Source organism: Quercus suber, unplaced genomic scaffold, assembly GCF_002906115.3.
Source record: "Quercus suber isolate HL8 unplaced genomic scaffold, Cork oak 2.0 scaffold_369, whole genome shotgun sequence".
NCBI lineage: Eukaryota > Viridiplantae > Streptophyta > Magnoliopsida > Fagales > Fagaceae > Quercus > Quercus suber.
The window spans coordinates 58,806-80,548 of NW_027069821.1; the positions used below are offsets into that span (position 1 = coordinate 58,806).

General features: G+C 31.8%; 1 long non-coding RNA gene and 1 pseudogene across 1 annotated transcript; both read right to left on the reverse strand.

Annotated features, from left to right (window-relative positions):
- Positions 1-1,347: 1,347 nt before the first annotated feature.
- Positions 1,348-2,717, reverse strand: LOC136061973 (uncharacterized). Its single transcript, XR_010623824.1, has 3 exons — positions 2,331-2,717; positions 2,110-2,191; positions 1,348-1,462 (listed from the first exon to the last, which is right to left on the reverse strand). It is a non-coding gene; the product is annotated as an uncharacterized LOC136061973 (long non-coding RNA).
- A 9,631-nt stretch (positions 2,718-12,348) lies between these two features.
- On the reverse strand, positions 12,349-13,488 carry LOC112035713 (disease resistance protein RPM1-like; annotated as a pseudogene).
- Between the last annotated feature and the right edge of the window lie 8,255 nt (positions 13,489-21,743).

Sequence of the window (21,743 nt, forward strand, 5' to 3'; positions counted from 1 at the left end):
CGCTCAAATCCAGCAAAAATCTACTCTTTTCCTCACTCAGATATGCTTAAATTCGACGATATTTGGTTGGATCTAGCTCATATCTACTCAAATTCAGCCAAAACTTCGGTAAGCTCGACTCTAACTCTGTTGATATTCTTAAATCTTGGCCAGATTTCCATAGATTTGAAGGAATATTGGCCAAACTTTGTTAGATCCGGCTAGATCTGACAAGATCTGGCCAGATTTTGGCCAAAATCTAGCAATATCGGAAAAATCGAAACCGACTGATTCACACCCAAAAACCGATATGACTCGACCTGGATGATCTGAAACTTCATTCGGGTCGGTAGCGGGTTGAAATTTTCCCCACTCGATAATGTCAGGTCGAGTCTGGGTTGGGCACAAACCCAACCCGACCCGACTCGTGAACAGCCCTAACCTCATGAAGTGTGATCTCAATAATTAATAAAGAACTAGTCACGAACTCGTTCCTTGTGCGAGATAATATTTTTAGGATAGTCCCATTAAATTTATTTTTTGCAATTTGGACTAATTTAATAAATAGTAATGTATTTTATAATCATATTTTCATTTATTATAGGAACAATCACAAATGTAATATATAAAATTTTTGTTGTAACAAAATGAAAACAATACAATTTTTCTCAAGAATTCAAAAGGTAGTAAAAATAATAATTTTTTTAATAAAAATTATTTATAACTTTTTTTGTATCAATGAAAAATATATAAAATTTGAAAATTATTATTTTTTATTTTTAAACAAACTTTTTCAAATCCAATTGTATCTACCGTACAATCTAAAACACCAAAAAATGTATTAAAAAAAATCAATAAAAACTACAATTCAAAAAAAGAAAAGGAAAAATAAAAATCGCATCAAAGTTAAACTTCTTCTTCCGAATATGTAAAAAATTGTAAATGTGATGTGATCAAGCCAAATATCCAATGCATAATCAAATTCAAAATTTTTAATAAGGTTTTGAAGTGACGCAATAGAAATATGTCAGTATTCCTAAGAAAAATGAGTTGGTTATAACTTTATATATAATGATTGTAACCAAGAGTACAAAGAGGAAAATTTTAGAGATTTAAAAAAAAAAAAAGTATTGTGTTATTATTATCATAATCTAATCTAACATCTAATCCAACATATGAAAAATGAATAGATAAATAAATAATTTTAAACACAAAATTGACTTTTCTTTCTTAAAAATCTCAAATAATACACAAATGAGATAAGGAAACGAGCAATACAAAATATTCGTAAATGCTTAAAACAATTACTCAAGTATCTAAAAATATCATATAATAAAGACATAATAATTTGCTGTTAATTTGTTAAACAAAATATTTACAAAAAGTGAAAGGAAATTGCACAAATACCATTTTCTTCAATTGCATTAATTGTTCTTCATCGTATTGCCCAGATTATCTTGCTGTTTTCCAAATAAACTAAAACCTAACAACAACACAAAATATTGACATATTATAATATGATTTTTCTCAAAATTTGGTCAACAACATTAAGACTATTTTGTGTTGTAAATTAAATGATAAAAAAAATAGGAGTACAAACTTCATAAAAAAATCCAACAAAAAATGTGTGTGTGTGAGAGAGAGAGAGAGAGCGAGAAATAACCTTTTTGTGTAGGAAAAATATGCATAAAATGGGAGAGAGTGACAAATTTATACTAAAAGAATGAGAATAAGAAGAACCAAAATAAAAGAATATAAAGGGGCAAACTTATATATAAAGTTAAAATTGTCTAAGAGGAATATGTATAGACAATACTTAGTTATAACATCTAAAATTAAAGTTGGTGAATATATAATGTTAAAACCGCCTAAAATGAATTTGTAAAGTCAATGTAATTATATGTTTAATATTGTCAAAAAAAATTAAAGGTAAAAAATAAATATGGAAAACAATAATAGCGTGCATGATGAGGTGGCTTAACAGGAGCGTATCAATAATAAATACTACGTTTTAGCTTTTAGATATATATATATATATATATGAATATATAATATAGACATAAGTAGAATTGAACTACAATTTACAATATTCAAATTAATAAAATAAAAAATAAAAATTTCAACTCCAACCTCCAGTCCTAAGTACACTACTCGAAATTGATACCCAAGATTTACACCATCTGATATTCAACTTGAAGATAGATGTAGGAACCTAGGAGATCCAAAAGAACAAATCATCAAATATAGAAACAAATGCTAATAGAATAAACTCACTTGAAAATTAAACTTGAATATTTAAAATATGCAAATACAGTGGTGAAAAATGAGAAATATTTAAAGAATAAACTTACTTGAATATTTTCTTCAGAAGAATTGTGTACTTCGAGAGCTTACAAGGGGAGTTTACAATTGAAGGTGATAAAGAATAACAAATAGGGAGAATTGCAAATGAGAAATAATATCAAGATGGTTTTTCTCCGCTCTGTTTTTCACTTGAGAATGAATGGCCTTTTTTTTTCTTCTCAGCAAACAGAGAATGAGTAGCCTATGACAGACCTGAAGTAGCCTTTTGTCGACCACTTTCTTCTTCTTTTGTTTTCACTCGGCTTTTTCCCTCTTGTAATTTTATTTCCCAAATGGATTTTCATGGAATGAAGAATCTTCACTTCATGATTTTTGCTTCGCTTTATGACTTTTGCTGTTGTCACACAGCTTCTTTTATATTATTTTTACATTTATTTAGGAAAAAGATAACGGCCCACTTGCTTTACCATTATTAAGAGTCTTCAATAGTCATCATATTATTATGTTGAGAAAGTTTGTCACCATGTTCACACTTAAACGTGGACAACTGTCCCCTATATTCTTTTTCGTACGAGACTTTTGAAATAATTGTGATTGGGTCTTGGCTTCTTCGATGAAGGTTTGGTATTGAATTATTGATCACTTGGACTGAACAATTGACTTTGAATCTGCATTATTAGATCAGCGAATATGAGGCAATGTTTGGAATCTCCAACAAAAATAACTTTTGTAGCTTTCAACTGGTATCACAACAAGTTCAGAAGTTCTTATATAAGTATGTAAATATCTTATTTTCAGTATTTTTTTTTTTTAATGTTTAGCAAAAGATATAATTTTTAGTAATTTTTATGTTAAATGTGTTACAAAAAATTAAAAATTAATTTATTTCAAAAAATCTAAAAGTTAGAATATTTGAAAAAAAAAAAAAAAAAGAGACAAAAAGCAAAAAACAAAACTCTTCTCAACAATTTCGAAAGGCAAAACTAAGGTTATATTTAGTAATAGTTTTGTTTTCTATTTTTAAAAATTTGTTTTTAGGAATATAAAGAAAAAAAATTCTTGTATTTTTGAAATCAAAAACATTTTTGGTTAGTTGAAATTAAAAAAAAAAAAAAGTTTTTTGAAGAAAAAAAAAACTAAAATATGTTATTAGGATTTGAATTTTAATGCTAATTCATTAAATGAAACAGATACATTAAATCAAATGCATGTTTTCTTTGACTTTTGAAAACTAGATATTAAAAACAGTCTTTTGCATGTTTTCAGTTTTTTTTTTTTTTTCACAAATTGAGTTTTAAGAACAGTTTTTATTTTCTGTCCATTTTGAATTGCCAAACAAATTTTTTAGTTTTAAAAATAGAAAATTGTTTTTAAAAATAAAAAATAAAGAAAAAAACAGTTACCAAACATACCTTAATATTTCCAACATAAACTTTAAGGGTTTAAATCCTCTTTTTTTATTTTTTCATAATTGGTTAAAAAGTAAAGAAAAAATGCATGAAGCCTTCATTATTGAACTCATTTTTCAAAACTGAGCAGTTCTCAGTTGATAAATGCGTATCATAAGGATATCATACGATCAATACCATATCTTTAGTTTCTCTCTGGTATGGTGCCCTTGATTTTCCCATTAATTTTTTGTATCTTGGTGGTGGTTTGACACCTAACCCAAATATTTTTTGGAATACATCAGCGTAGATTTCGTTCATCAGCGTTGACTTTACTTAATTAGCGAATGTCATAATTATTAGAATTCCATAAATACAATGATCTTTGTATTTATCTAAATTAAACAATGATTTTTTTTTCTTTTCTTTCTCAAAAAAATAGTTTTTATTTTTATTTTTTATTTTGAGGAAAAAAATAATTAAACAATTATTGTTTCTATTTGTTGCGGACGACATTTCCGATAATTAAAATATCATCTTATTCTCCATATAGTTTGTATTTATGGGTTATGACACCAACTCGTTGTCTAATTTGTCTGGTCAACACTGGATGGATGGGTGCATGTCTTTTACATTAGGCTTCTTCTTTTTATTTTTTTTTATTATTGCATAATAATGGTAAGGGAAGGCAAGGGTACCAATAAATGTTTATAAAGATTTAAGGACAAAAATGAATTAACCGATATTTGATCAAAAGAATTATTAACAATTATATAGTTTATGATCCAAAATTTTGACATTTTTTATTAATTTGACATGTTTAAGTCTTTAAGAGATTCTTTACAATTTACATTTTAATTTTCCACGAGGTTTACATCTAATTTTTTCTATATTAAAAAAACCATAGTCATGTTTCCCGTGAGGGACCAATTTGTTTCGAGTGTTCCACAATATTCCTCTGTATCATTAATTGATCAAAGAGTTTGGCCTTTTTTCTTTTCAAACAATATGTTTCTTTGATAATAAAACTATAAAAGCATTACAATTTGCAGTTACAACCAATACAGTCAGATAGGTGACCAACAGATAGAATATAAAATGGTAATACATAAAATCAAGTGATTCCCCCAGTGAAAGAAAATAAAATAAAATAAAATAAAAAATAGAAAACCGTTATTTATTCCTCATGAAATACTCACACACTTAAAAGGACAAAATAATTGATAAAATTTCAGTGTGTTCTCAATAGTTAATAGAGAATAAACATATGATATAGAGATAAGTAGAATTGAACAACAATTTACAATCTTCAAATCAATAAAATAAATAAATAAATAAATAAATCAAATCCAACTTCCAAGACTTTTCTTTCTTCTCAGCAAAACAGAAAATGAGTAGACCTTTACAGACTTGAAGTAGCCCTTGTCGAACACTTTCTTCTTCTTTTGTTTTCACTTGTGTAAGGTTGAATTTAATCAACCATCTTGTTGGCTTTATTTCGTATCAATTTGCTTGTAATTTAAGCACTTAGCAACCCTGTATTTAGGTGGGATTATTGTAAGGATATTGTGTGAGAAGATGTGAAGAAAAGCTCAAGTATATATGTGCAAAGAAACAGAGTTTCGCGGCTAGGACTCGCGGGTGACTCGCGGCTGCAAGCCGCCAACTGCAGGCACATGAGAAGCACACAGGGAGCTGAAGGGTTGCGCCAATTGTCGCACTACAAGATAATCGTCCTAGGTTGCCAGGCCGTTATCTCGCAGCTTGAACTCGTGACTCAGACCAGTAGCGAGGCCAAGCCACCAAACCACCCTGTTTGGGAAAAACTGACTCTTCGCATTCCTTTCTCACCTCACTATATATAGACCCTTAGACCCACCAAATGAGTAGAGCTTCCAAAAAGAATTTTTGAGAGAAATCTTAGAGAAAAACAAGATTGATTCATTCATAATCTTAACCTTGGAGACTCTTCAAATTCTTCTACTCTCTCCCTCTCCATTGTCATACCCTTGAGAGGTTCTTTGCCAAATCCTTATCTCACCACACCCACGTCTGTGAGAAGGTTTATTTGGTGCTTTTGGGAAGCAGTTAGGAAGGAACCAATCTACATTGGTTGATGCTATGGTCTAGTAGCGAAATCTGGGAAGCTAAAGAAGAAATAGATTCGGCGTAACCTCGTTGGAGCAAGAAGCTTAGAGGGCTTAGGTACTTGGGTAAATTAGGCTTGAAGGGTCTTCTGCTATTCATGTGTCCCAATTACATTCTTTAGTGGATTATTTACCGCTTGGAGGGCGGCAGAGAGGTTTTATGCCGAGGGTTTTGGTTTCCTCTTCAATAACACATTGTGTGTTGTCCGTATGTTTGCATCTCTCTTTCTTTATCTTTGCCTTTTATTTACTGCTATGGATGTGTTTATATTTAGCTTAGATTAGGTATCAATTCTGTGATTGGCTTATGTTCATATTTCATACATTAATTGTTTGATAATAAGCTTGAATTGATAATTTGTAATTTGGGGTCTAAACATTCAAAGGTGTTTCATACCCATTTTGAACTTTCAACTTGGTTTTTTTCTCTCGCTTTCCTCTTATTCTTTTAAATTTTAATTTCCCAAATGGATTGTCTGCCTTTTGATTTATAGTTGTCACTCTGCTTTTTTTTATATTAGTTTTTAGATTAGTGCTTCACATTTTATTTTTATATCTATGTAGGAAAAAGATAACAGCTCCACTTGCCTTTTACCATTTGCGATAGTCTTCAGTAGTCATCATATTATAATGTTGAGAAACATGTCATCGTGTTCCCACTTAAATGTAGACAATTATCTCCTATATTACTTTTCGTAAGAGACTTTTAAAATAATTGCGATTGGATCTTGGCTTTTTTTACGAGGGTTTGGTATTGATCACTTGGACTGAACAATTGATCTTGAATCCGCATTATCAGATCAGCCAACAAGAGGCAATGTTTGGCATTTCAAACAAAAATAACTTTTACAGCTTCCAACTTGTATCCCAACAAGTTTAGAAGTTTTGATGTTCATCTTGGAATAGCTTATTTTTGGTAATTTATTTGTGGTGTTTAATAAAAAAATATAGTTTTTGATAAATTTTATCAATTTATGTTAAATGTGTAAAAAAAAAAAAAATAGTTTATTTCGAAAAAAGCTAAGTTAGAATATTTGTAAAAAAAGAATACCAAAAAAAAAAAAAAAAGAATACTAAAAGCAAAAAAAAAAAACTTTTCTCAACAATTTCCAAAGGCAAAACTAACATTTCCAACAGAAACTTTTAAGGGTTCAAATCCTCCTCTTTTTTTATTTTTGATAATTGGTTAGAAAGTAAAGAAAAAATGCATGAAGTCTTCATTATTGAACTCATTTTTCAAAATAGAGCAATTCTCAGTTGATCCGTTAAAGTTATTCAAGCTTTTGTTTTTTATTTTTGCTCAGTCTCTCCGGGGCTTCAATTCTCACGGATTGAGCCCAGCCTCTAATTTCCACATATTGAAGGTAAATAAATAAAATAAATACACTCTTAACTTAGTTTGTAAAGGCTGAATCCGTATCATAAGGATATCATACGCGGAATCCTTCTTTATTTCTACGGAATTGATCGTATTCACTACCTACATGTTTTAAAACATGGCTAAATGTTCATCATATCATAAACAACACAAAGGATAAGAATTGGACATCTAAGCCTGAAAGTAAGCATATGTTTAAGATCTTGAACAAGCAATAATTGGCAAGATTTACCATTTCCAAAACAGTAAACCATATGATAAATAACTTAAGTATAAGATTCATCTATATATGCTGCCCTTGAATAGGATGGAATAATCAACAGTTGGAAAGATTAATTTACAAGTTTTAAAGCAGTATTCCATGTTTAATTTACTAATACTAAGATTTTGAGACCATGATATCCTTTTCATCAAATAATCATTTAACTAGTAAATAAAACAAATTTCAGCTTCAAAACAGAATAAGAATTAAATAAATGTCTTTGTTCAAGGCTTAGGATTTATGGTTTCAAAGACACTGGCATTTGACGACGACAACCCAATTAAATTAGGACTCTTAAGCTGATCCAACTGTTTCTTACCTCGGAGAAATAAGTACACGATGTAGAGGAAATTTTTCCGATCTACTTGCTTGGAATTACAATAGAACTCAGCTGACCCAATTGATTCAATCTTATGTCAATCTTCAGCAAATTTGCAATGAGCTACTCACAAACCTACATGGCAAATAAACAAAGTATGCAGCGGAAAATAAATTGACAAGGTGATTTGTTTACGAATGGGAAAAACCTATTATTACAATAAGCGGTTACAAGTAAAGGAATCCCAGTACCTTATACCAACCTACAGTTGAACCCTTACCCCAAAACCCAATTGGACTTGTTCTGTAGTGACAATCTCTCCTTATAATAAACGACTCCCAGTATGTGACTAACCAATTGCACGGATCCTAGTATGCGACTTCAATCACCAACTAGAGAAGGTTGTTGGCTGCAAAATTCTTTAGTTCATCACACGATGAAGATCGAGAAGCTCCTTGGTTATAAAACCCTACGGTGCATAAACACAACAACTTCTTCACAAGAAAGATGAACTAGGGCAAATTCTGTCTCCAGTCACAATTTGCTTGAACAAACTTTGCTCAACACTTGTGCGACTTGTGTCACCTTTGACGGCCCTTAAAATAATCCTTTTATATGTCTAGGGTTGTGAGAAAAGAAAGCCCAAACACATAATCACGGATTGGATGAAAAATAGTCCTGAAAAACTGAACTTCATAAACCTCAACAGATACCTATCTGTCGAGGTTGCTGTCAAGCCACAGGCTAGAACAGCTCTACAGGTCTCGATAGATGCTAGCTATTGAGCTTTAATGACAGGCACTTTTCAGACTTGAATCTTGGATAGACTTGTATGGCTTTAACACTTGAACTTGAAACCTTATTTCTTGAAGTATTAAACACATCCTAGATCTACCCAAATACAAATAAAGTGCATTTTGTCAATGGATTAGCCAATTACATAAACTATTGACATATGTTCCTAACATATGAAACACATATGTCCTAACAAAACCAAAAAACAGAGATATGGTAAATTTTGTCAAGGTTGAACTCATAATAATTTAAGCTATTACAAAGTGGACTAACAATGTTTATATCTAGCATTTCATAGACATATATAAACTTTTTAATAAACTTATATATATGAAATCACAAGCAAGATTAGGATTATTAACAGGCATTAAGGACACATGATGAAAAACCCAAAAAAATTCAGGGTTACATAAGTCACCATTTTGTATCTCTCTGAATCACACATCATTCATAAAGGACTTTCCTGGAACAAATGGCAGGCATTACCCACATAGAGAACATGCCTACAAACACACATTCATACATGCATACACACCATAAATACATATAAATCATAGTATTTTGAGACAGGGCCCAAAAGCTAATTCATTCTATTTCAAGAAGCTTGATGTGTTTATGCCAAGATGGTAACTAAATCAAACTCCAAGCAATCAAGCAACAACAAGCATTGTTGGGCATGCATACTTATTTATCATCTCATAAACCATTAGTTCCAAAAACTCAAGCTATTACAAAGTGGATAAATAATATAAGTTGAGCATGTTACGTACATAAATTTGTTAGTGAAATAACTTAAATGAAGCAAAGCTTTTTTTTGGGGGGGGGGGGGGGTGGGGTAGATGAAAGATAAAAATGAATGTTATACCCATTCATGAAAAAAGACAAAAAGAAGAAGAAAAACAGAGAGAATTGAGAAGCTACCTCCATGAAACATTCCCAAATTACTACCAGATGTAGATCTTTCTGATGCGCCGCAACACTGAATAACAAAGAGTAACTTATGAGTTATGACTAAGAGTATGATAAAAATTCAAATAGATATTGCTAACTTAGGTAACACAAAGCATCAAGTTGTAGTTCCAATCATATTAAAGAAGACAAACAAAATTATTCAACATGTATTAGTTGAAAATTATTACTTGGATCACTCATTTCTCTTCATAAGCTTATCCTAACAATTAGGAATGTAGTTAAAATACAGTTTAAAGCAAGAGATTTGCTACCCAAAAGAAGAATTGGAAAAACAGAGAAAAATTGGAAATCTCATTAAGAATTTATATGTTAGTCAAGGATGCATGAGTATAGAAATGGGGAGAGACTGTGTATCTTCTAGCTAGTAGTTTGTGCATCCCTTGGGTACTATGGTTAAGAGTCGGCGCAAAAAGAAAATATGACCTAACTCCTAAGAGCATCTTCCCCGAAACAAGGCACTAGTCCCCCTCCCCTACATGATCTCCTCAAAACAATAATGTCTCAGCCTAAATGGGAGGGGAACACCTATAAGGAAAATACTAGGGTACATAAAGTCAAGAAAATTATTTCTTAACTTATATGCTGCTTCTCAAATGGATAGTAGTATGTACAAACGAGTACAAAGGTCATCAATGAAAAGACATTGGGAGTATGTACCAAGCTAAAATAAAAATTACAAAAAGACATCCTATCTTAAATTAGACCTTAAAATTTATGACCTCAGTGTGGTAGACTAACAATGTGAGCACTTAAGAGTTAAAACATCCTATTATCAATGGTAAAATAATAGTAATAAAATAATAAAAGAAGAAGCTATTATTAATCAATGTATTTCATGAGGACTAGTTCTCGAATTATATAAGAAGCAAAGTATGCACCTAAAAGTTTGCAACACAAATATTGATATATAAACAAATCACAGGCTAACATGTGGCTTACTAAAACAGACAATACGTGGTCCAAACCACAAATAGGACATCACAACCAAACCAAATTTAAGAAAGCTCTATACATAGAATCGAAAATTATATGAAAGCTTAGGATAATCAACACCCATGAAAGACACATAATGAAAAATCTAGCAAAAGTCGTGGGGTTACATAAGTCAACATCTTGTATCTTCCAATCACACAACATCCACAAAGGACATTTCTCAAACATATGGTGGGCTTGACATACCCACAAACAGAATACAACCAAATACATTTATATAAATAGTATTTTGAGTCAAGCCCATAAAATAATTTTATCTATTGTGAGGAATTTTTTTATTTTGCTATGCCAAGATGGTAGATAAAACAAACTCCAAGCAATCAAGCATAGCAAGCATGATTCTGCCATGGGTAAAAAGACAGAGATACAATTAAGTACAATTAATCGTCAAAATGGATTACTTATTTATGATGTCAGAGACCATTAGTTCAAAGAAATAGCTTAAATAATAAAATAAATGCAATGATCATTCATTTAAAGATTAAAAGTGGAAGAAAAAATAGATTGAACTGAGAAGCTACCTTCATAAAATATTCCGAATTACTTGCAGATGTGCACTTTTGGGATGTGTTGCACTTTTGGAAAATCCTCGTTGTAAATGCGATTTTCAAGTTCCCTTGAGACAGATTCCAAATCTAGTTCTTGGAGATTTTGAAGGTATTCAATGCCCTCGGGCACTATCTTTAACTCCATGCAACTGTCAATCCTTAGGGATTTCAGATTTGGCATCACCTCCTTTTCTATTATTATCTTGTTCAATTGAGCGAAATTACGAATCTCCAAGCTTGTAAGCTTAGCAAAGCCTGTACTGAAACATAGTTGTTTCCCAACATAGGCATTAGTAAGTGAAAGACGTACCCAAGGGGGCAAAGCAGTGATGTGAGTAAGCACATCTTCCTCTAGTCTCGACCAATGCAATTACAAATCTGTGAGGCTTTTAAGTGAACAAAACCACTGTGGCACCTTCTCTAGTTTTACAGTCAAATAAATCTTTTGAAAGTTAGGAGGAGGAGATGAGAGTGCATCCATTTGAAGAGTTTCCTCCTCATTAGTTACCATGATACCTAAGAAGTCTCATGTCTTGAATTGAGATACATAAGTCCGTCACATCTGCTTCTTTCACGTTGCCAATACCAATCGAGGTGAGTTGCGTCATGCTCTAAATTTGTCTTAATAAGTCACCTGTTGTCTCAATAGCGGACATAGTTTGCAAATTCTTTAACTAACCGATATTTGACGATGCTTGCATCCTTATATAATATCTGAAGTCATTCCAATTCCAGTATAGCGATGCATTATTAAATGCCGCAAGTTTTGCAACTTTCCTATTCCACGAGGAAGGGTCTCTATTTGTGTGTCCACGATGTCCAAGGTTTGAAGATTAAGGAGCCCCCCTATGGAATTTGGGAGCTTCTTAAGTAAAGTTCTCCTTAAATTCAAATATCTTAAGTTGAATAATTTGAATACTTCATTAGGCAATTCATCAATGGAGGCATCCTCCAAATCTAGAACCCTTAACATTTTACTTCCTAAAGGCAATGTTCTCAATGTCTTGTTAAAAACAAGAAAAGAACGAATCTTTGACATAACCGTAAATGATTTGAGTTCTCCATCAATTTTGGGAATTGAAATGCAGCGTGCTTTGCATTCTTTCATTTCTTCTCCTCCACCATGTACAACACCAAACTTTTCTTTGACTGATATTGATAAAGCAAGCTCCCGCAAAAGATCATGCATTTTGCATCTTTGTGACCTTCCAAATCCATTCCTCTCTACAACTTGAGGCATGTTCCAAAATGTGACTTTTACTAGATAGCTATCTGCTACTTCTTCTACAGTGGACCCTTCATCTTTTTCTACAAATCCTTCTGCCATCCATAGCTTAATGAGTATTTTTCTTCAAATCTTATGATCTTCTGGGAAAAGGGAGCAATATAAGAAACAATGCTTCAATTGATATGGTAAATCATTGAAACTAAGCAACAAAATGGTCTTCACTGCTTCTAGCTCAGGATTGTTACTTAGACTCCAATTCAAGCTACTATAAATTTCATTCCATTGAGAAGTATTCTTGGAGTACATAAGGCTGCCCAAAGCTGCAATTGCAAGAGAGGTAGGCCATTACATTTTCCTACAAGTTCCTAAGCAAAAGATTTAAGCTCTGGTGGACAACTTCCATTAGGACTGCTTGAGAATGCTTTCTTGCAAGAGTTCCCAAGCCTCTTCCATTAGCAACAATTCAATATTATGAATGTGATGCTTACCTCCCATTTGATGGCAAGCTACATCATCTTCTTTTCGAGTTGTAAGGATGATTCTACTCCCAAGACAACTATCTCGAAGTGATACCTTTATTTCATCCAAGAGGTTTGTGTCCCAAACATCATCTGGGACAAGTAGATACCTTTTCTCCTCTAAATAATTCACCTGTGTTTTTACCAACTGTTTGTAGTTCATGGAATTCAAGTCTGCTGGATTTTTTTCCTTCCTTGACTCGTGGAAGTCCCTAATCAAGCTCCTCAATATGTCTTCTAATTCATATGCTTGGGAAATTGTGATCCATGCACAACAGTCGAAATGTTTCTTTACATCATCATTATTGTAGATGTTGGCAGCTAGTGTGGTCTTGCCTGAACCTCCCATCCCAACTATCGAAATGACAGTCTGATGTGGTTCTCCATCCATCAACCAATCCATTATCAATTGCCTTTTCTTTTCAATCCCAACAAGTTCGTCTTCTTTAAAAAAAAAAGAGATGATTCAGCATGATGCACCACCCGTTTCTGATTATCTTTAGAACTAGTTCCCTCTATATGATCAATACCATATCTTTGCTTCCTCTCTGGTATGGCGCCCTTGATTTCCCATTAATTTTTTGTATCTTGGTTGCTGTTTGATGCCTCACCTAGAGATTTTTTGGAAAGTAAATGGTGTGGTGAAGGATCCAGGATGATCGACCCCCGATTTGTTGATGATTCATGTGATACATGAACTTATCAACAATGTCTTCTGATAAGTGTAATTTTTACATGATTTTTATTATCCTCTTATTTATTAAAATTGTTAGTTTTCCTTTATTTCTTTTGATTTGATTTGATTTATATTTATATTTATCTATTCATTTGTTCTTTGAAGGAATGAGAAGATTTCAGATTAATCTACAAGGGCTTTACATGCAAAGTGGGGCTAAGCCAATTAAATCCAAGTCTAATTCAGATTAGGATTCCAGTTTGCACATCAGTTAGTATTTTTGGCATAACTTTCAGCTTAGATATCCAATCGAGATGATTCAAGTTGGGCTGGAAATTTAACTTAAAGGGTTACAACTTTGTAGTTTACCAAAAGTCTGAATTACAATGTTAAATGGGCCAAAATCTTCGGTTAATTGAAGCCTAAAAATCTGGGATTTTCTCCAAACGGGAATAGAATTCCTTGACCTATTTAAAGGCTCTTTAGGGAAAAAAAAAGAGGGAGAGAAACCTGAGAGGAAAAGGGGGCTGCCGCAATTGAAGAATTCTTTTTGGGAGTCTTTCTAAAGAGGAGGATCTGAGGACAAAGGCGAGAGCTTCATGTTGATCAACCAATTCAGATGAAAGACATAAGTTTTATTTGTTTTCTTTTCAATTTTATTATGAACTAAATTTTATTTTCTAGAGCAGTGATGTAGTCTAGCAGTGAACACACAATTTATTTCCTGAGTTATTTTATTTTTAATATTTCCATGATTGAGTATTTAATTCTTATTCTTAATGCTTACTATTTTTTACAAATTATAGTTTGATCAATTGAATTACAATGAGACCGAGAGGTGATTTGTTATTTTAGTTCTAGAGTTAAACACCATTAGTTGAGCGAAAGTAGAGATGCTTTACTGCAACTAGTGTGATTTTTAAAAAAATTCAAAGTACGTAATGAGTCTCCAATTAATTAAATTCACATAGAAATATGGAATTGTTAGTTGAAGATATTTTTGATATTATTCGAGAGAAGATATTGAATACTTAAGGAATTTTTAATCATCAACGGGAGATTATTAGAATTTAATAATTAGGAAGGATAAATTGTGTGGGATTTGTTAGGTGAAATCAATCGCTCTAGATCCATTCTTATCATATTTTTACACTGTTAGATTTTTACGCTTTGTTAATTCTTTTTATTCGTAGATTTATTTTTATTAAATAGTTTAATTTAATTCAGAGAATAGAACGTTCCATTTATTTTCGATTTTCCAAATAGTAATTAATTTAGTGAATTTAAACGGGAGATTATTAGAATTTAATAATTAGGAAGGATAAATTGTGTGGGATTTGTTAGGTGAAATCAATCGCTCTAGATCCATTCTTATCATATTTTTACACTGTTAGATTTTTACGCTTTGTTAATTCTTTTTATTCGTAGATTTATTTTTATTAAATAGTTTAATTTAATTCAGAGAATAGAACGTTCCATTTATTTTCGATTTTCCAAATAGTAATTAATTTAGTGAATTTCGGTATTCAATAACATAGTTAATCCTTGTGGGTTCGACATTCGTTTTCTAAAAACACTTTACTACTTGTTACGATTATGTGCGCTTGCAGATTATTTTATGCGAACATCTTCAACATCATACGCCATGTCTCTCACATTTGCCACCCAAGTTTTCTCTCCTTCACTCCCTACTCCCTTCCTATCAGCATCTGCTAAGAACAATTGCATGCTTATCAACTCATCTTTGATATCTTCAATTGCATCACAAGCCCCCCATAACAAAGATGCTTCATTTGAAAGGATTGAAATGATACTTTCAATCAAGAGTTCCACTACAGCCCGATCCATTTTTAACTTCACAGTTCAAACTCCCTTCTAGCTTTAGTCACCAAGTTATTTTTATGCTCCCTTTCTTCGAGTTGTATCACATCCAAAGAGAAAGAGGATGCCATGCTTTGACTTCTTGCTTGCCAGTCCTAGGAGACCCGTGCACACACACACACAAAAAGAAGAAGAAGAAGAAGAATAGAGGTAAGAAACATAATGCATGAAAGTATTCTAATTCTCAAAAAGTGTACCAGACCACCAGTACGTCAGTTAAGTTGAAGAATGATTTTGTTTTTGGGGAATAAGTGGTGTAGATACAATGATTTTTGTATTTATTTAAATTAAACAATGATCATTGTATTTATCTAAATAAAACAGTGAGAAATATTTCTATTTGTCGCTGGCAGCATTTTCATTTTTTTTTTAAAGAAACTTGCAATATATATTTTTTTTAAACAGAACATTTCAATAATTAAAATATCATCGCTTCCACATGGTATGTATTTATGACACCAGATGTTGTCTAATACGTGGTTTGTACATTAAACAGAACACGAAGAATGTGATTTGTGAACTTTCAAAAAAAAAAAAAAAGAGGACGTGTACATTAGTCTTTACATTAGAATTTCTTTTATTGCATAATAATGGTAAGGGCAGGTGGGGTACCAATAAATGTTTATAAAGATTTAAAGAGTAAGATTCTCAAAAAAAAAAAAAAAAAAAAAAATTTTGACTATATATATATATATATATATTTCTTTCAAAACAAAATAATTGAGTCTTTCTAAAATATCATTCTTATCTTATTACGAAATTTACAACTTTTAAACAAATTATTACATGATAATAATTGCATTTATTCTCAAGTAAATATAGTAAAAGACATAAAAAAAATATATATAAATTTTCACATATTAAACTTGTTCAAGTGACAATTAAATCATTAATAAGAGATGAAGTTTAACACATTTGTTTGATTTGCCATGTTTAAGAGATGCTTTACAATTTACATTTCAGTTTTCCTTGATCTATTATTTCTATATTAATAAACCATAGAACTCTTTTCTTGCAAAGTTTTTCAAGAGTTTGTGTTAGAATAGATTTTATTGTATTCAACAAGTGAATAGGAGTTGAGTGATTTATGACTTCTCTCATATGTTCATTTGTTTGTTATGGTTTTTTCACGGATTGCCAAAGAGGGAGATTGTTAGGACATATATGATTCACTTGTTAGAACATATGTCACTATTTTATGTAATTGGCTAATCCTTTGATAAAACGCACTTTACTTATATTTGGGTAGATCTAGATGTGTTTAATACTTCAAGAAACTGTGTTTGAAGATCAAGTTTTGAAACCATGCAAGTCTGTCCAAGAAACAAGCTGAAAAGTGCAAAGTCATTAAAGCTCAACAACTGGCTCTACAACTGCATCTATCGAGCTTAAGAAATTGATCTCAGCCCGTGTGCTCGACACCTGCACGACAGCTCCTATCTGTCAAGGTTTAAGAATTTCAAAATTCTGACCTGATTTTCTTGGAATTTGTGAATATGTCTTTAGGCCTTCTTTTCTCCTAACCCTAGACATATAAAAAGATTATTTTAAGGGCCATCAAAGTGTTCACAAGTTGCACAAGCATTGAGAAAAGTTTGTTCAAGCAAATTGTGACCGGAGACGAAGTTCTGCCCTAGTTTATCATTCTGGAAGAAGTTGCTGTGTTTGTACACTGTAGGGTTTTGTGACCAAGCATCTTCTTGATCTTCATCATTGGGATGAACTGAAAAACTTTGTAGCCAACAACCTTCTCTAGTTGGTGATTGAAGTCGTGTACTGGGATCCACGCAATTGGTTAGTCACATACTTGGGAGCCGTGCATCAAAATGAGAAATTGTCACTACAGAACAAGTCCAATTGGGTATTGGGATGAGGGTTCAACTGTAGGTTGGTATAAGGTACTGGGATTCCTTTACTTGTAACCGCTTGTTGTGATAATAGTGGAATTTCAGGAATGGTGACCTGAAAATCACCCGGTGGGGTTTTTGTCATGTAGGTTGTCCCCATTTGTAAACAAATCACCATGTCAATTTATTTTCCGTTGCACTTAGTTTAATTGGTGAATTGTTTGTGCTACCACGCATTTGCATGTTAATTTGATTAATTAATTAAACTTGGCTAATTAATTAATTAATTCATCACAAGGGGTCAATACGTTTTTGGCCTATCAAAGCCCCAACTCACCTGCAGAATCTAGTTGTGGGGGGCAACTCAAAAGAAGAAAGTGGTTCCATTGGCAGGTCTGATCAAAGAGAAACTGTTGATAAAGAACTTCCATTAACATTCTCTGACACAGTTATGGTTAGAAATTTTTCAAAGAAAGCCAAGAAGATTTGGAAGAAGCGCTAATAATAGCAGCAGTATTCAAATTCTTGCTGCATGCCTTTAGATGCATCATGCAAGTACAATGGAAGCAATTTTTGTTATTATTATATCATTGCATTCTAGCCCAAATTATCTCATATTTTTAACATTGCGGAAAGTCCAGAAATTTATGATTGTGTCATGCTACAATGGGAATGCAAGTCAAAGGTACAATGAAAAGGATATGCCATTGTCCACACCAGGGCTCAACCTTTGAAATGTTGATTGAGAATGAGAGGAGTGGGTTAGTTGTGCTGTGTAGCAGAGTAGCAGTTGGTTAAATGGAAGTATACTTGAAACTAATCCCAATGGGATTTAGGTGAAATCAAATGGACATATACAAATAGTGTATAGTGTTGTTCAAAAAAAAAAACATGTAGACAATGACACACAATAGATATAGAAAGGTGTTAAGGGAAATCTCTCTCTCTCTCTCTCTCTCTCTCTCTCTCTCTCTAGGTGATGAGAATTGCAAAAGATGGTGTAAATTTGTAGCTTTATTGCATAAAATTACTCCTTTTGTGGTGATTTTGTTAGCTATCAAATGGAAAACTGTTGTGATGTTTAACTTTAAAAATCAATTCACTATATTGGAATACTATTTAATCACATTGATATTTTCCTACAAGCCCACAGATTGATAAATAAGGTTGAGCAAATTGTTGCTTAAGATGATTGGCAACTAGAAGTGGTATAAATCTTGGCTACGAACCCACCGAGGCCGATTTATGCTTACAAAATCATTGCAAAGAGATCAAGTCATGGGAATAATGTCCATGGTTCAAATGAAAAAAAAAAATAAAAAAAAATAAGGTTTATTATCATTCCAAAAATGCACTATTATAATGTTGTCAAACCCTTCAACATGGGCGTTATGTTATGTCCTGTACTTCCTACTGACAAACTGAAAATATTTTTGCTAAACCTCCCTACAGCTAATAGTAATAGTTAATACCTACACTTAATACAAACTCCCTCCTAACACTAAAAACATCTAGCTTATATTGATTGATAAGTAAGGTTCATATTTAAGACAAATACAATTCTTTAGATATTGTAAAATGTGTCATCTTCTCGTGATAACAATTAAATTTAACCATGTAACTTCTTCTGGAAAAAAAATCAACTGTGTAACTTAGTCTTCTCAAAGTGATGGAAAAGCACAGTTCCCTAGTTTGAACATGACGGATCATCCACACTATCATGAAATCTTCATGCTCACACTGTGGGTTCTCCAAAAATATTATTTAATTCATTTTAACAATTTTGCTATGAAGAGGGGCGGTAGGGTGTTAAATAATTTTTAAATAAAATGGAAACTTTATTTTATTATTATCATCAATCATACAGAGTTGTAAGAGCATAATTGTTTATGAAAAAAGAAAATAGAGGTGTGAATGCATTGGAATAGATTGGATTTTGTTTTGTGTTTTTTAAAAGCCAACAATTTCACATGTTGAGAAATGTTCAACTCAACCTAATTCATAGGGAACATGTAGGGTTGGGTCGGGTCAATAGAACCATTTTGTCAGGCCTAATAAAAAATTTTGGTTTTCATTCACCAATTTAAACCCATTTTTTTAATAAATAATTACAATTTCATCTAAAATAAATCTCAAAATACTAAGACAGTCCGAACTAACAAATTTAAAGTAAGTTATAGAGTCTAAAATAAATTAAATTTTTTTTGATAGGTATATAAAATCTAAAATAAAATAAATTAAAGAGTTTATACATATATTGTTTTTTAAAGTATTAATTAATAGCGGGTTGGATCGGTTATTTGGATTGAAATTTTCATCAACTTTTCAACCCGATCCAACTCAAGTTTCAAAAAAGTAAGGACCCAACCAAACCCTTCAACCCACAAAAAACAAACCTTGATGTTGGTTTGGATCAAGTTCATCAAGTTGTTAAAGAAGAATAAACAAAAGAACTATAAAACTCAGAAACAATAGAAAAATTTACACAGATGTTAATGGTTTACACAAGATAAATTACATACAAATTACAACACAAAAGATGAGTAAATCCACGGTTGAACCAGTGGCAATCTTCCAACAAACTGCCACAAAGGCATCTTGGAGTTCAAACTTTTACATTTATTAAAGACAAATAAGAAACAAAGCCTTGAGTATTAATTTATTGAAAAATAACCAAAATACCCAAACAATACTTAGATTTGGAGCTCCAAACAAAACAAAATCCCTTTGAAGCAAACAAGGCAAACTTATCATCTTCAGCATCATTCTGTCACAAGTAAAATAAATTTTTTTAAAAAAAAAAACAGCGATATGGCTTATTAAAACTGACAAATTCATATTCCAATCCACAAATAATAAGACATTATAGCCAAACCAAATCTAAGAAACCTTTGTACATACAATTGAAAATCACAAGCAAGATTAGGATTATTAACATGCATGGAGGACATACATAATGAAAAAATCCAGAAAAAGTCAGCGTTACATAAGTCACAATCTTGTATCTTCCAATCACACATCATTCATAGAGGACTTTCCTGGAACATATGGTGGGCATTACTCACATACAGAACATGCCTACAAACATGCATTCACACATGCATACACACCAAAACACATATTAAAAACAGTATTTTGACATAGGATCCAAAAGCTAATTCATTCTATTTTAAAGAATTTGATGTGTTTATCAATTTATGCCAAGATGGTAACTAAATCAAACTCCAAGCAATCAAGCAATAGCAAGCATTGTTAGGCATGAATATGGTTACTTATTTATCATGTCAGAAACCATTAGTTTTAAAAAGTTAAGCTATTATAAAGTGGATAAATAATATAAGTCGAGCTTACATAAATTTGTTAGTGAAATAACTTAGATGAAGAAAAGCTTTTTTTTTTTTTTTTTAAAGTTTAATCGGGCATAACTCGATTTTAAACCAATCGAGTACTTTAAGTAACTCGATTTTAGGGTCATCGAGTATCGAAACAGGGGCACGCACTTATATAGTTTCGAAACAAGGGCATTTTGCCAATTAAAAGAATAAAAGGGGGTAAAATGCTAGAATGTCCGTCGCAAAATTTGCAAAATATTTACATTAATTTTTTACATTGACACTGTTTTGAAATTATTTGAGAATCTAAACTCTTTTGTTTTTTTTGAAAAATTTTCTTTTTTCATCCCTTAAAACATTGTTCTTAAAACACGATTTCAACTTGGACAAAATTTAAGTAAAATTTGTATTATCAAAATACAATTTCAACATTTAAAATTGTATTTCTTAAACACAAAATTTAAAAACAATCTAGATTCTTGAATAGTTTCAAGAATCTACTTGAAATTTTAAGCACAATCTGAAAATACACCAATATCCCAAGCAAACTCCATAGCATCCAAACATCCAATTAATATGGTTGTTCATGTACAGTGTTTCTATGCGCCTTAGCAGCAATTTAGTGCCTTTAACATCGCCTGTTACAGGTGTCCACCACCGCAAAGCTGGTTCCTCATGTCCTCCGTCTGGACTTTTAGGGCCATCACCTAGACAAGACTCATTTCAGTGAAACCATAACTTCCAAGATGTGGTAAAGACTCAATCTGCTAGAATGTTAATTAAATGATTAAATGCATCTTTCTTAACAGTTTAAGTTTTCAAAATAATTGGTAATTTGTCATGATATCAGAGAGGGTAGTCATGAATAATGCTCAAGATCAGACCCATGCAACCAACAAAAATATATTTCAAGGAAAACAAGAAGGAAAGAATATTTGTAAGCAAAGAGAAGAGACATCTTACTTCTTACTATCAAAATGATTACCAAAAGAGAGAGAGATGCATCTGGTAGAGGAGAAAAACTACAAAAAGTGGCTGTTATATTAGTATATGCAAAGGCAACACTGAATAACAAAATAATAACTTGAGTCATGACTAAGAGTACGATTACAAATTCAAATAGATATTGCTAACTTAGGTAACACAAAAGTATCACATTGCAGTTCTGATCACATA